This window comes from Chelonia mydas, chromosome 3, assembly GCF_015237465.2.
Source record: "Chelonia mydas isolate rCheMyd1 chromosome 3, rCheMyd1.pri.v2, whole genome shotgun sequence".
Lineage (NCBI taxonomy): Eukaryota > Metazoa > Chordata > Testudines > Cheloniidae > Chelonia > Chelonia mydas.
Genome location: NC_057851.1, coordinates 147,497,225 through 147,510,856, shown reverse-complemented (window position 1 = coordinate 147,510,856; position 13,632 = coordinate 147,497,225). Strand labels below are relative to the sequence as shown.

General features: G+C 44.4%; 1 protein-coding gene across 1 annotated transcript in view; it reads left to right on the top strand.

Annotated features, from left to right (window-relative positions):
* The first annotated feature begins 6,957 nt into the window (after positions 1 to 6,957).
* MOCS1 (molybdenum cofactor synthesis 1) overlaps positions 6,958 to 13,632 on the top strand; it is a 67,590-nt gene continuing 60,915 nt past the window's right edge. The window contains exon 1 of the mRNA XM_037895552.2: positions 6,958 to 7,106. The gene's annotated coding sequence lies outside the window, so the exon portion shown is untranslated. The remainder of the gene's footprint in view (positions 7,107 to 13,632) is intronic.

The window sequence follows — 13,632 nt, the reverse complement described above, 5'->3', positions numbered from 1 at the left end:
TTTCATGTTATAGCAGTCTCAGATGATGACCCAGCACATGTTTAAGAACACTTTCACAGCAGATTGACAAAACACAAAGAAGGTACCAATGTGAGATTTCTAAAAATAGCTACAGCACTCAACCCTAGGTTTAAGAATCTGAAGTGCCTTCCAAAATCTGAGAGGGACAAGGTGTGGCACATGCTTTCAGAAGTCTTAAAAGAACAACACTCAGATGTGGAAACTACAGAACCCGAACCACCAAAAAAGAAAATCAACCTTCTGCTGGTGGCATCTGACTCAGATGATGAAAATAACAATGCGTCGGTCCGTTCTGCATTGGATCGTTATTGAGAATAACCCGTATCAGCATGGATGCAGCATGCACCTCTGGAATGGTGATTGAAGCATGAAGGGACATATGAATCTTTAGCACATCTGGCATGTAAATGTCTTGCAAAGTCAGCTACAACAGTGCTATGCAAACACCTATTCTCACTTTCAGGTGACATTGTAAACAAGAAGCAGACAACATTGTCTCCTGCAAATTGTAACCAAACTTGTTTGTCTGAGCGATTGGCTGAAGTAGGACTGAGTGGACTGTTTTATTTTTGAATGCAGATTTTTGTACATAATTCTGCATTTGTAAGTTCAACTTTCAAGATAAAGAGAGAGCACTAGAGTACTTGTATGAGGTGAACTGAAAAATATTTCTTTTGTTTTTTACAATGCAAATATTTGTAATAAAAATAAATATAAAGTGAGCACTGTACACTTTGTGTTCTGTGTTGTAAATCACTTGACAGTCCTGCTCTTTACATATGTACAGACATAGAGCTTGCAAGTGACAATTCAAAGCAATTACATTATAAAAAGCCATCAGTAACTGATAGAAATAACTGGCAAACCCAAAATCTGGCCATGTAGTAATACTGGGAAGTGGTCAAACTGAGTAACAGTGTATTATGCCTTGCATTGCTATTGGGCAAGGAGTTACAGTGCTATATTAAATCAATGGGAGTTGGGCACCTAAATACTTTTGAGATCTGAGCCCGGATCCTTTCATTCCTACACAGCCCTTAATCAGGTAACACTCCTACAGAATTTAGTATACACTTTGCCGGAGCAAGGACTGCAGGATTTGGCCATCACTGAGCAATAATAACGTGCAAATGGGCAACAAGCTACAGCATTACAGCAAGTACCATAAGAGGGTATTTCTTGGCAGGGAGTAGCAGTACTAGCAGAAGCCTTTCTCATTACCATCTTCAGTTTGTAATCTGATTGTCCTTTTCAAGTTCCCTGTGATAAGGATAATGGAGTTTATCATGGCACTAGTCATTCATTTATGTTCAAGGAGTTTTGACTGAGAAAAGCATACAAATAAACAAAACACAGTACAGATAAGTAACAATTTTCCATGCGGTTGCTCTGAACAGATTTCTACTGCAAAGATTGCTGTAAGAAAGAAATATGTCAACAAGAAACAAATAAAAACCTGGAACACAAAACAAACACATAACAGCTCCTCCAACCCTAGGATCGAAGCTCGCACCTCCTGAAAAGAAGAGATGTGCCAATGGTCATTATTTCCACACTATAGACTGGATGACCAGTGATAATAAAGCTCTCCTTTCTATGATTCCATGGCATATTGGGAAGGGTAGGATGGGACTACAAATCATAAGGAAGGAAGAGACATATACATAAGTGAAGGAACAAGGTAACCATCATACTTTAATTTACGTAGAGAAAGTTATGAAAGCTCTGTGATTTGGCCACATCAGTGCTATCCATTCCTCCCTACTCATAGCCCTACAGCTATATAATTGGGGCACCTGTTCATCCAGCTTCTCCCAAATGCCTTGCATTCATTTATTTAAGGTCAGCATTAGCTTTTCCACTATTGACCTACCCTCTTTTTAGCTGCCATTATCAAATGTAGCACAACTCAGGGTAAGAAGATGGTGCTAAATTTCCAAAAGAAAGCCTGGAGGTCATGTCTCCAGTCTGTCTGGCATTTATACCACAGTCATCACTAGTTACCAAGATATCTGACCACCATATAGCAGTGTCTTGGTCATCATGTATTTTGAGCTGGTCTGTCTTTAGTACCTCTCATGCAGGGGAGAAAATGAAGAAGGTGGGGGTATTTTTTTAGGGGGCATGTGTTTTGTTTTTTTGTATTATTGGTAAAACCAGAAATCAAACAACTGAATGCTAACAGTGTTAGTACCATCCCTCCTTTGGATCCAGAACATCTGTAATAGCAGGGCAGAGCCAGCAGAAAAGTTCAAAGGACCACAACCTTCCTTCCTGTTTCCACCTGTCAATGGGTACCAGAATCTCCATTTCTACAGCCCAGAGCCCTCCTGACCTAATATGCATTCAGCGTAACGTTATTTATTTATTTATTTCTGGATGTGAGATGGAGTGCCGCCTTAGGTATCTCCATATTATCATTCTATCTGCTTCAGAAAGTTGGAAGTCAGCCAGGACATCATGACTAACATACCTGCTCTTCTGGCAAATGCTATCGCTTCTTTGACAACCCCAAGACATCATGACCTTTGTTTTAGACTGTAAGCTTTTTTGAGAGAGGGCCCCAATTTTCATACATATTCATATAGCACAATGGGGCCCCTGAGAGCTTCTGCAATATAAACTTTACATTACTGATGTTGGATTTTAAAAACAAAAATAGCACCTCCCACAGTATGGTATTTCACATCATCAGTGCTAACTCAGGGGGAGAACTGACACCTACTGAATCACCAGCACCATATCTTACAGTACCTAGATGTTCCTTAAAGGTTATCCATACAAGTACAGCCCTAGCCCACCACTGCTTAACTTTTGAGATCTGAGAGGCTCACACCAAAAGCTAGCAGTGCTACAGGTGAAGCTGAAGACCCAAAAAACCTATTCTTTACTTACTCTAATAAGACCAAGCACGGTCATGGAATTCCCTGCAGCCAGTCTGGAAGTACGCATTTGCATAGGTGATCTGACTGGATAATTTTGTTCCAGATCTTGGTATGACTGATTTCTGAAGAAATAAGTAAGAGAAATGTAACAATTCATTGCATTACCTTTTAAAGCCTAGCATGAACAAGGATCTCTCTCATGTGTGTAACAGTATTAGATAATGCACCACAAAAATGAACATAAATTAAGATTGCAATTCCAGCCTGGCAATTCAAGCTTTACTACTGGGATTTATGGTGTCACTTACTAGAACCCCAACACAGTATGACAGAGTTATTACAAATACCTAGTGAGATATTATGTCATCCATTTGCTGCCTATTTTGGGTTTCTTGCCTTGACTTGTCTCATAAGTGAACATTAGAAGTTTTGATAAAAACAGATGGGCCTATCTTTCTCGTGCCTTTTTCTAAGCATATCTCATGGGAGCTCTATGTATCTCTGTTCATCTTCATATAACTCTCCCACATTATTAACGCTTTGAACATTGGCATTTTCCAGACTGTCAGCCAGATAAATGCTTAAGAGGACATAATACATGCACACATTCTCAGTAGTCAATTGCCAAGGTTTGGAACAAAGTTATCTTATAGATAAACCAATCTGTAAAAGATTCGTGCTCAGTACGATTCATTCATGAAATGAGTTATTTCCAGACCTGAACAAAATTCAGCTTCTCTTAGCACTGGAGAATTCATTGATGGGAAGGATGTAGCCTCAAAGTTAGGACTGACTCTATCTCAAAATCAGCCTTACAGTAATAGGGTTTCCACTTTTCAGACTTTATTTTTCAAAGTCAAAATTTGTGATACTGCATTGTGAGTGACGCAAATGTGATCACGCTGTGACAGTGCATCAGTGCACAATGGCAGTTGCTTCATATTGCTGTGTGCTCAATTAAAGACACCTAAAATAAACCTGGAAACAGGACTTAAATTCAGCCGGAGCTGTGCGGAATGGAGCTTCGGTAAATATTTTTAAACCCATGGGGCAGAAGCCCAGAGCCCTCCTCCCGAGGAGCTGAACCCCCAAGCCCCGGCACCTCCCATGGGGCTGAAGCCCTGAGCCCTGGTGCCTCCTGAGGAGGGCCTTGGAAATACTCTTTGAGAATTTAAGCCCTGCATGGAAATCCAGATTGTTGTTACAGAACATAGGAAAAACTCTAACAGAGACAGTCCCGTGTATTTCAGGATGGGTGGCAAAACATCCCACCTGATGGCCAAGCTTTATACGTGTAGCATCTTATGATTTTTCTCAAGCTAAATGAGATTGCTCTGGGGGATTTCATGGCACAATATTTGCTCCTTCTTTACTTGGTCTTTCTTCTTCTCTTTTGGAGGAATCAGAGGAGCGATAGAACAGTAGCTGTAGAACTGGGTAACTATTATTGCTATTAAGGGCAAAGCCACAGATCTGAGCCCAGTGCACACATCTAAGAACATAAGAAAGGCCATTCTGGTTTAGACCAATGGTGCAGCTACCCCCGTATCCTGTCTTCTGACTGGCTGGTACCAGATGCTTCAGAGGGAATGAACAGAGCAGGGCAATTATTGAGTGATTCACCCCTGCATTGTCCAGTCCCAGCTTCTGGCAGTCAGAGGTTTAGGGACACCCAAAGCATGGGGTTGCATTCCTGACCATCTTGGCTAATAGCCTATCCTCCATGAATGTATCTAATTCTTTTTTGAAGCCAGCTATACTTTTGGCATTCACAACATCCCTTGGCATTGAGTTCCACAGGTTGACCATGCATTGTGTGAAGAAGTACTTCCTTTTGTTTGTTTTAAACCTGCTGCCTCTTAATTTCATTGGGTGACCCCTGATTCTTGTGTTAGGTGAAGGGGTAAATAGCACTTCCCTGTTCACTTTTTCCACACCATTCATGATTTTATAGGTCTCTATCACATCCTATCTTAGTTGTCTCTTTTCTAAGCTGAACAGCCCCAGTCTTTTAAAATCTCTCCTCATATGGAAGCTGTTCCATATCCTTAATTGGTTTTTTTGCCCTTCTCTGTACCTTTTCCAATTCTAATATATCTTTTTTGAGATCAGGCAACCAAAACTTCATGCAGTATTCAAGGTATGGGAGTACTATGGATTTATTTACTGGCATTATGATATTTTCTGTCTTATTATCTATCTCCTTCCTAATGGTTCCTAACAGTCTGTTAGCTTTTTTGACATCCGCTGCCCATTGAGCAGATGTTTTCAGAGAACTATCCACAGTGACTCCACGATATCTTTCTTGAGTGGTAACAGCTAATTTAGACCCCATTTTGTATGTATAGTTGGGATTATGTTTTCCAGTGTGCACTGCTTTGCATTTATCAACATTGAATTTCATCTGCCATTTTCTTGCCCAGTCACCTAGTTTTGTGAGATCCCTTTGTAACTCTTTGCAGTCAGCTTTAGACTTAACTATCTTGAGTAATTTAGTATCATCTGTAAACTGTTTACCCTTTTCCCAGATAATTTATGAATATGTTGAACAGCACTGGTCCCAATACAAATCATTTGGGTACCCTGCTATTTACCTCTCTCTACTGTGAAAACTGACCATTTATTCCTACCCTTTGTTTTCCTGTTTTTAACAATTACTGATCTATGAAAGGACCTTCCCTCTTATCCCAAAACTACTTGTTTTGCTTAAGAGCCTTTGACGAGGGACCTTGCCAAAGGCTTTCTGAAAGTCTAAGTACACTATCCACTGGATCACCCTTGTCCACATGTTTGTTGTTACCTTCAAAGAATTCTAGTAGATTCGTGAGGCATGATTTCCCTTTACAAAAGCCATGTCAACTGTTCCCCAAAGTACTGTATTCCTCTTTGTGTCTGATAATTCTGTTCTTACTACAGTTTCAACCAGTTTGTTTGATACTGAAATTAGTCTTACTGGCCTTTAGTTGCCAGGATTGCCTCAGGAGCCTTTGCTAAAAATCAGCATTATATTAGCTATCCACCAGTCATCTGGTACAGACACTGATTTAAGGAATAGGTTACATACCACGGTTAGTAGGGCCAGGTCTATGCTACAGACCTATATCGGTATAACTACGTCACTCTGAGGTGTGAAAAATCCATACCCCCTGAGCAGTGTAGTTATATCAACCTAATCCCTGTGTAGACAGTGCTATGTCGATAGAAGAGATTCTCTCATCACTATAGCTACTGCCTCTTGGGGAGGTGGATTAACTACGCCGATGGGAGAAGCTCTCCTGTCAGCATAGGGGCGTCTTCATTAAAGCGCTACAGCGGTGCAGCTGCTCTGGTGCCTAATGAGAAGCCCTAGTTCTACAGTTTCATACCTGATGATCGAGGTGCTCAAGGAAGACAAGGCTCTTGGGTGAATGCCACCTGGTCCTGTCAACTTATTACTGTTCAGTTTATCAATTTGTTCCAAAACCTCCTCTACTTACCCCTCAATCTGGGACAGTTCCTCAGATTTGTCACCTAAAAAGAATGGTTTAAGTGTGAGAATCTCCCCCACATCCTCTGCAGTGAAGACCAATGCAGAGAATTCATTCAGCTTCTCCCCAAAGGCCTTGTCTTCCTTGAGCACCTCGAGCATCCAGTGGCCCCACTGTTCGTCAGGCTTCCTGCTTCTGATGTACTTTAAAAAATTACTGTTAGTTTTTGTGTCTTTTGCTAGTTAATCTTCAAATTCTTTTTTGGCCTGACTAATTATACTTTTCCATTTGGTTTGCCAGAGATTGTTCCTTTCTATTTTCCTCAGTAGGATTTGACTTCCAATTTTTAAAACTTGTTGTTATTATTATTATTATTATTATTTATTATTTATTATTTTGTCTCCAACTGCCTTGTAGCAGAGTGGTCACCCACTCCGGCCCTGAAGGGGTTAAAACAGCCCTGGGAAAGGGCTGCACTGGGGAGCCAATAGGCTAGGCTGATTGGGGAAGCAGCCACAGCTGGGGCCACATCTTAATCAGGCCACAGCTGGCCCTATAAAAGGCTGTGAGCCAGGCGCTTAGGGAAACTCTCTCTAGCTGTAGAGAGAGAGAAGAGACCTGGCTGTCTGGGAGCTGGGCAGGGTACCTGAGAGGAGCAGGGCTGGGGAGCGGCCTGGGGAGCTCCAGCCTGGAGAACCCCCAGGCTACAGGCCTTTCTGAAGGCCCAAAGCAGGTACTGGGGTTGCAGAGGGGCAGCCCAGGGTTAGGCAAAGGCAGCGGGTCCAAACCCTCCTTGCTGATGATGAGTGGTTTACAGACTGCAGTCTGCCCCAGTGAGCGGGGGCTAGATGGTGACTGGCAGTAGCCGCTGAGGCAAGGTGGGGATAGAGGGATGGGGGTTCCCCTGGGAAGGGTGACCCAGATTGTGGGTTACTGCTGGGGGCAGAACCCTGACATAGAGGGGCACCGGGGTCTGGGAGGGACATGGGGGCCAGCAGCAGGTGAGACACCGGCCTGTGGAGGCCACTCTGGGCTGGAAGAGCTAATTCCCAAGATGACCAGCAGGAGGTGCCGCACCAGTGAGTCGTCACATCACTACATGCCTCTTTTACTCTGTTGTTTAGTCATGGTGGGTTTTGGGGGGGGGTGGTGGAAGGGGGGTCTGTTACTTTTTTTTTTTTTAATTTGGGGTATACCTGTGGGGTCAGCCTCTATTATGGTGCTTTTAAAAAGTTTTCCCGCACCCTGCATGGAATGAGTCTGGAATGAAGGTCCCTTGATAGAACATAATAGATTTTATTGTTGTTGGGATTGATAGGCAAATGGCTCCATCTAGCTGTAAATACTTGGTTTGCTTTTTAATTTAAAAAAAAACAACCCTGGGAGTTAATTTAGTGCCTGCAAAACAGAGAGCTAATACCATTAGCTAGAGGCGCAGGTGACTCCCACACTAGCTCTATCAATTGACCTCTAATCTGACCTACAGCTCCCCCTACTGGGCTGCATATGCTGGCTTGGCTTGGTTTTGAGTGTTCTGCTGATGACACAGATCTGTTACTATAGGGTTAGTCCTGAGCGCTCAGTTATGTACCCTAATTTATTATCACAGGGTTGTTCATGAGCTCAGCTATATACACGAATTTAACATTATAAGGCTGATCACGTGTGCTGAGCTACTGCCTTTGATTCTCCCCTCCTCTTAACAAGAAACTAGCAGTGAAATATTTGAAGTGAGAATACCACATACGGACATATGCAAATTCTAAAGTACAATCTGCTACAAGGAGAGAGAGGCTAGTAATGTACTAAGGATGTTGGAGACACAACAGTGCACACATAGAGAACCTTAGCTGCACTTAATACGCTTCCCAGAAACCAGCATAAGAGACATGAAATCTGACATTTACAAAACGGATATTGCATGAACTCAGGGGCCCAGGATACAGTTAGAACCAGGGCAGCAGAGCAGAGGCAACGCTCACTAAAGGTCTTTATGAGTGATTGATCGTTTCACCAAAGAAGACATTATTGCATTTGGTGGGACAATGGAAATTTGACAGTTATGCTTTCTGTATGTGCACTTGGGATGCAGTTCAGAGGGGTTTTTTTCCTTAAAGATGACATTTCAGGCATGTCACTTTCCTTCTCCTTCTGTGGACAGTGGTGCAGGATTCACTTCAGTCATCACGCAAAATCACTTTGAGAGAGACCTATAAACAATAGGACCTTTTCTCACCATGTCATCATCAAAGTCAGTGCAGAGAGGTTGGAATGACAGCTCACTGACAGTTAGAAATGTGCTTTTCCCCAGTGTCATTAGCTCCCTCACACACCTCTGTCATTTTGGGATTCTGAACATTTATTTCAGGACTTATTGGAACCAGAGGGAAGAGAAAGTGAGAGGAAGAGCGGCCATGATCCCAGCATGTCAAATCTCATGCTTCAGACCTAGAAGATTGCCACAATGTTCAAGAAGGAATTCCTCCCATACCTCCCCTCACATGGTGTTTAATTAGTAAGTGATGTGGCAGGCAGAGTTGTAGGAAAGAGATCTTTATTCAGCATGCTGAGAGACCAGTTTTCTGCTCTGAGGTGCTGTTTGGGTGGTAGTAGCCAGTCCCCAGCTTGCATTCCTGAGTCTGTAGTGCCACATCAAATGAAGTCCATCCTGAAACCTAGCTTTCTGTCTCCAGTTCCACGTATCATACTATATACACGGGGCCTGATCCAAAGCCCACTGAAGTAAATAAGAATCTTTTCCTGCCTTCAATAGGCTTTGGATCAGGCCCATAAACCAATGCCCAACTGGCTGGCTGCATTATGGGAAGTTTATATCTTCCTTTGACTCATCTAGTACTAGCCTTTGCTATCAGGATACCTGGACAGGGTGGTACAAAGGTCTTATCCCATAGTGCTGATGGCTCAGTTCTGTCCATAACTGACACAAATTCAAAATTTTCATCTTGTGGGAAACGTCAAGAGTGAGGCCATTAGGAAAACCCCTATTCAAGCCTGAACAGATGATGAACTGCACTCTGAAATCATATTCCCTCCTTTTCACAGTGTCTCAGTGTGGAAGAGGACGTAGGCTGCACATCCCATACTTCTCAAAAAGAAAAGGAGTACTTGTGGCACCTTAGAGACTAACCAATTTATTTGAGCATAAGCTTTCGTGAGCTACAGCTCACTTCATCGGATGCAACAGAGAAAATGGGGGTGGGGGTGGGGGATCTGCAGGAGGACAGGCCTGGGTCCTTCCAATTTTTGTCATTGCTAGCAACAGCCACTCCCCTTCTTCCCCCTTAAATGACAAAATGTTGATTTATAGGAAATTCCTTTGTTTCCCCTCTCTGCCCCAATCTCTTCCAATCATTTTCTATCAACCCCCTCCCTGGTCCCCTCTCTCTCCTCTATCCCTTGCCCTTGATACTGTCTCCCTTTCCCATCTCCAGCCTATTCCTCTTGGGATAGTGGCTAGAGCTCAGGTCCTGCTGAGAATATTTTGGCTAGTGAGTTTGCAGGTGTCGCCTTCCAAATGCCCGTGAGCTGACTGCCCGACCGTCCTGTCGCCAGCTCCAAATAGCTGCAATGTGCAGAATCCACAGTGAACAGATGTGGAAAGGGTGCAGTCTGACGGCAACAATGCCCCGTGTCAATTGTGGAGACACCGGCTCTACTGCCCACCTGTCAGCATACGGGGCAGGCGCCCCCCAGCAAGTGCAGCCTTTCAGCACATCCTGTTATTAAAAAAAGCTCAGTTGGTGCTTTGTGTATTATTACTCAGATAACAGTGGTGCATGAAGACCCCGCTGTACTGGACGCAGGACGTAGTCCCTGCGCCCAAAAGCTAATTAAACTGAAGATAGGAGAGGAAGCAGGCTTACAGACACAAAGTGTCTTGCTTCAGGTACACAGTGGACGAGCAGCTGTACTAGAATGAGAACCTAAGCTGCCTGGCTCGTTAGGCTGTATCCAGTCCCTTAGACAAAGCTCTCTCTCACTGATTTGTAATGATGTATTCTAAGCTCCTAAATGTCTCTTACTTTTTACCCGCACGTACACATACATGTGTTGGAGAATGTGACCATGTGAAGAATAGACAGAGAGGTGCTAGCAGCAAGTGAGACAGTCCTTTTAACCCATACTTCAGCCTCAGGACTTGTTATCATTTGGGAGGCTGGGTAGAGACAGGTTGCACAGAGTGCTAGAATTACAAAAAGGTGGCGGGGCTGGGTGGCTTTGTGTTTGTGTTTTTCTTCACGTCGCATCAAAATCCATTTTTAGAATTTTTTTTTCTTGCATCTTCTGATTGTCAATGCCCACAATCTGCCACCTGGACTGTGCAAAGTCTTTGTTAAATTGTCTTAAGCCTTGGCATCAGTATCCAGTCAAGGGTACAGAGAGAGGTTGGGGCAGATCCTGCTTCCACTGAGGCCAGTACCAAAACATTCCACTAAAAGGAACAGTATTGGAGCCATAGAGCCCAACGCAGGGTTGCCTTGCACCTCATGAGACTAGTGCAAAGTGACTGCAAATGGTGGCATCAGGTGCAGGGCAAGGCAATGGTTTATTGGGCACTTAAAGCTTATTTCCTATAAGAAAATGACCCTGTGTGCCCTGTCAAACAGCAATTGTATGAGCAGCTGGCCCAAGACCTAAAATGGCCTGGTTCCCCTGGGCTACAGACTAGCACTGGTGGGGAAAATTCAACACCTCAGAAAATGCAGTTTTGTGAAAATCTAAACATTGTGTGGCAATAGGATGATTTCAACAAACTTTCAGTGAGAGACCATTGAAACAAATCGTTTTGACTTTCCAGTGATAGTCTTAAACATTTAGCTTCAATAAGATAAAAATGTTTAGTTTCAACTTTATCATTTTGTTGAAATTAATTTAGCCTTTTCCATTATGCTACACTATTTTGATATATTTCCATACGGTATCTTTAATAATAGATTTAATAGTTTGTATTATAGTAAGTGTTCCGACGTTATTGAAATGAAATATTTTGATGTTTCCATGAAATTTTTCTGAATACCATTCTGTGGTAAATTTCAAAATGTTGACTCTTTGTTCCAATTCAGAACCAAAACAAGTTTCAAAATGTCACTATTTCCCACAGAACACAAATTCCATAGCTCTATTACAGACCTGTGCAAAAATATAACTTCCATAGTATCTGGCCCTATGGACCAAATGTAGAGCATGTTTACACCAGGGTGAATCCAGAGTAACTCTGTGGCTAGGATGCTGGCTGGAGGCTCAGGATATGTGGGTTCTATACCACTGACCTGCTGTGTGACCTTTGGTAAATCACTTGTCCTCTCTGAGTCTGTTTACGCTCCCACCCCTTTGTTTACGCTCCCACCTTGACTACTTAGACTGTAATCCCTTCAGGGAAGCACTATCTATTTATTCAGTGCCCAGCACAATGGGGCCCCAAACTCAGGGCCGTATGTAGCAAGGTATTGAGCACATCCCTAACTTTAAAAGCAACGGAGAAGTCACGTTGAAACCAACAGGACTCCTCACGTGTAAAGTTTAGTATTAAGTACATTACTGAATTGGGCCCTCTAGGCATTACTGTAAAACAAATAATTACTAAGATCAAAATCTGTCTGTATGTCTCTTTGCCTTCCTCAAGCCCCTGCCTTTAGTCTCTCTTTTCTGAGTAGCAAATTCACTGGCAAACTATAAAAATAAAAAGTAAAGACATGGTTTGCCATGCAATGAAAAGACACAATCTGCTGTAAGTGTCACTGCAAGACACCACCTCAGCAGCTGACTTAATTTTTTCTCATCTCTGCAATTGCTCATCCCTGACAGCATATGTCTGATCAGCTGTGAGGGTCCCACCTCTGATCTCTCCACTGTTCCTCAGGCCCGTAAAATGCTCGAGAGTCAAATCAACAGAGGGGCCAGCAGGTGACCTCTCTCAGAGCTTCTGTGTAACAGTAGCTAGTTGGCCTACTATATACAGATATAAGCGGGGGAACAGTCCCGCTCTTGTGGGGAACTTTCCTGGCTTCTGCGCTACCCCAGTGAAGTGGGCTAGTGAAAGGATCTGAGTCCTCGCTCTCACTTCTTTTACCCAGTGGCCTCCCTGCCCTTGAGGACTCCCCTTCCACTCTCCTGTCTGGCAGAGTCCTCGTAACCCCAACGAGGCTGGGCCCAGGATTCCTGGGGGGCTCAACCCCCAACCCTGCTGTGGTCACCTAGGACAGGGGCTAGGGTGTCCCCGCTCCGGGGTACTCTCTCTGCACTGGGCACTTCTCTGACCCACTGACCATTGCATACAAGTTAAAGCAAATGCAAGTTATTTAATCAACAATTAATTTTAAAAAGAAAAAGGAAAAATGGGAACAAAGGAAACACATCAACCCGCTCTGTGGCAGGGAACATCACAAACAGTGTCTCTGGAATGTCAGGGCAGTTCATAGTCTGTTCCTTGTAAGTCCCAGGCCTCCTGCTCAGGCCCTGGCTGTGCTGCAGGGGTGCTGTGGGTTGGACACTTGCTCTGGTGGTGGCCACACGCTCTCAGGCTCTAAGTGGTAGGACCCTTCTTCCCAGTGTCGCCCCCGCCCTGTTGGGGTTATGATCCAAGCCTGGCCTGCAGAGCCCCTTGGCTGAGGTGTCTCCCTGTGCTGGGCCTGCTGCCCAGCGTCCCCCTCGGTCTCTCCAGTTGCTCACCGCACCCAGCTCCGGACTGCTCCCGCCCCAGCTGCACCACGCTGTCTCAGCACTGCTGCTGCTCTGCCTCCAGCTCCCTGGGCTGCTTCTGTGACTCTGCTCCCAGCACTGACCTGCTTCCTGGGCTGCTTTTCTGGCCCCTCTGGCTCTGTTTGCTGCAGCTCCTCCCAGGGCAAGTCTGCTCTCTCTGGGCTGTGCCTCTGGCTTTGGGGCTGCAGCTGTGCTCCCAGGACAGGGTCTGCTCTCTCTGGGCTGCTTTTCTGGTCCCTCTGGATCTGGCACAGCTCTGCTCCCCAGCTCAGCTTGGGCCCCTGCTTTCTCCTTAGCTCAGCCCCACTCTGTCTGACCCAGGCAAATCCTGCTCACACAGAGGATGGGACCTCCCTGGCCTCCTGTCTCTGATTAGCGTGCCTGCCCTGTCATTCAGGCTGACCTGGAGCATTGGCCTCTTCCCATTGTTCCTGGGGACTATCAGTCTCAGGGTCCTGGTTTCCCATAGACCCTTCCCCTTTTAGCTAGCAACTAAAACACCCCCAACTGAATGTTAGTAAGGGGGCAACAGTCCCGTT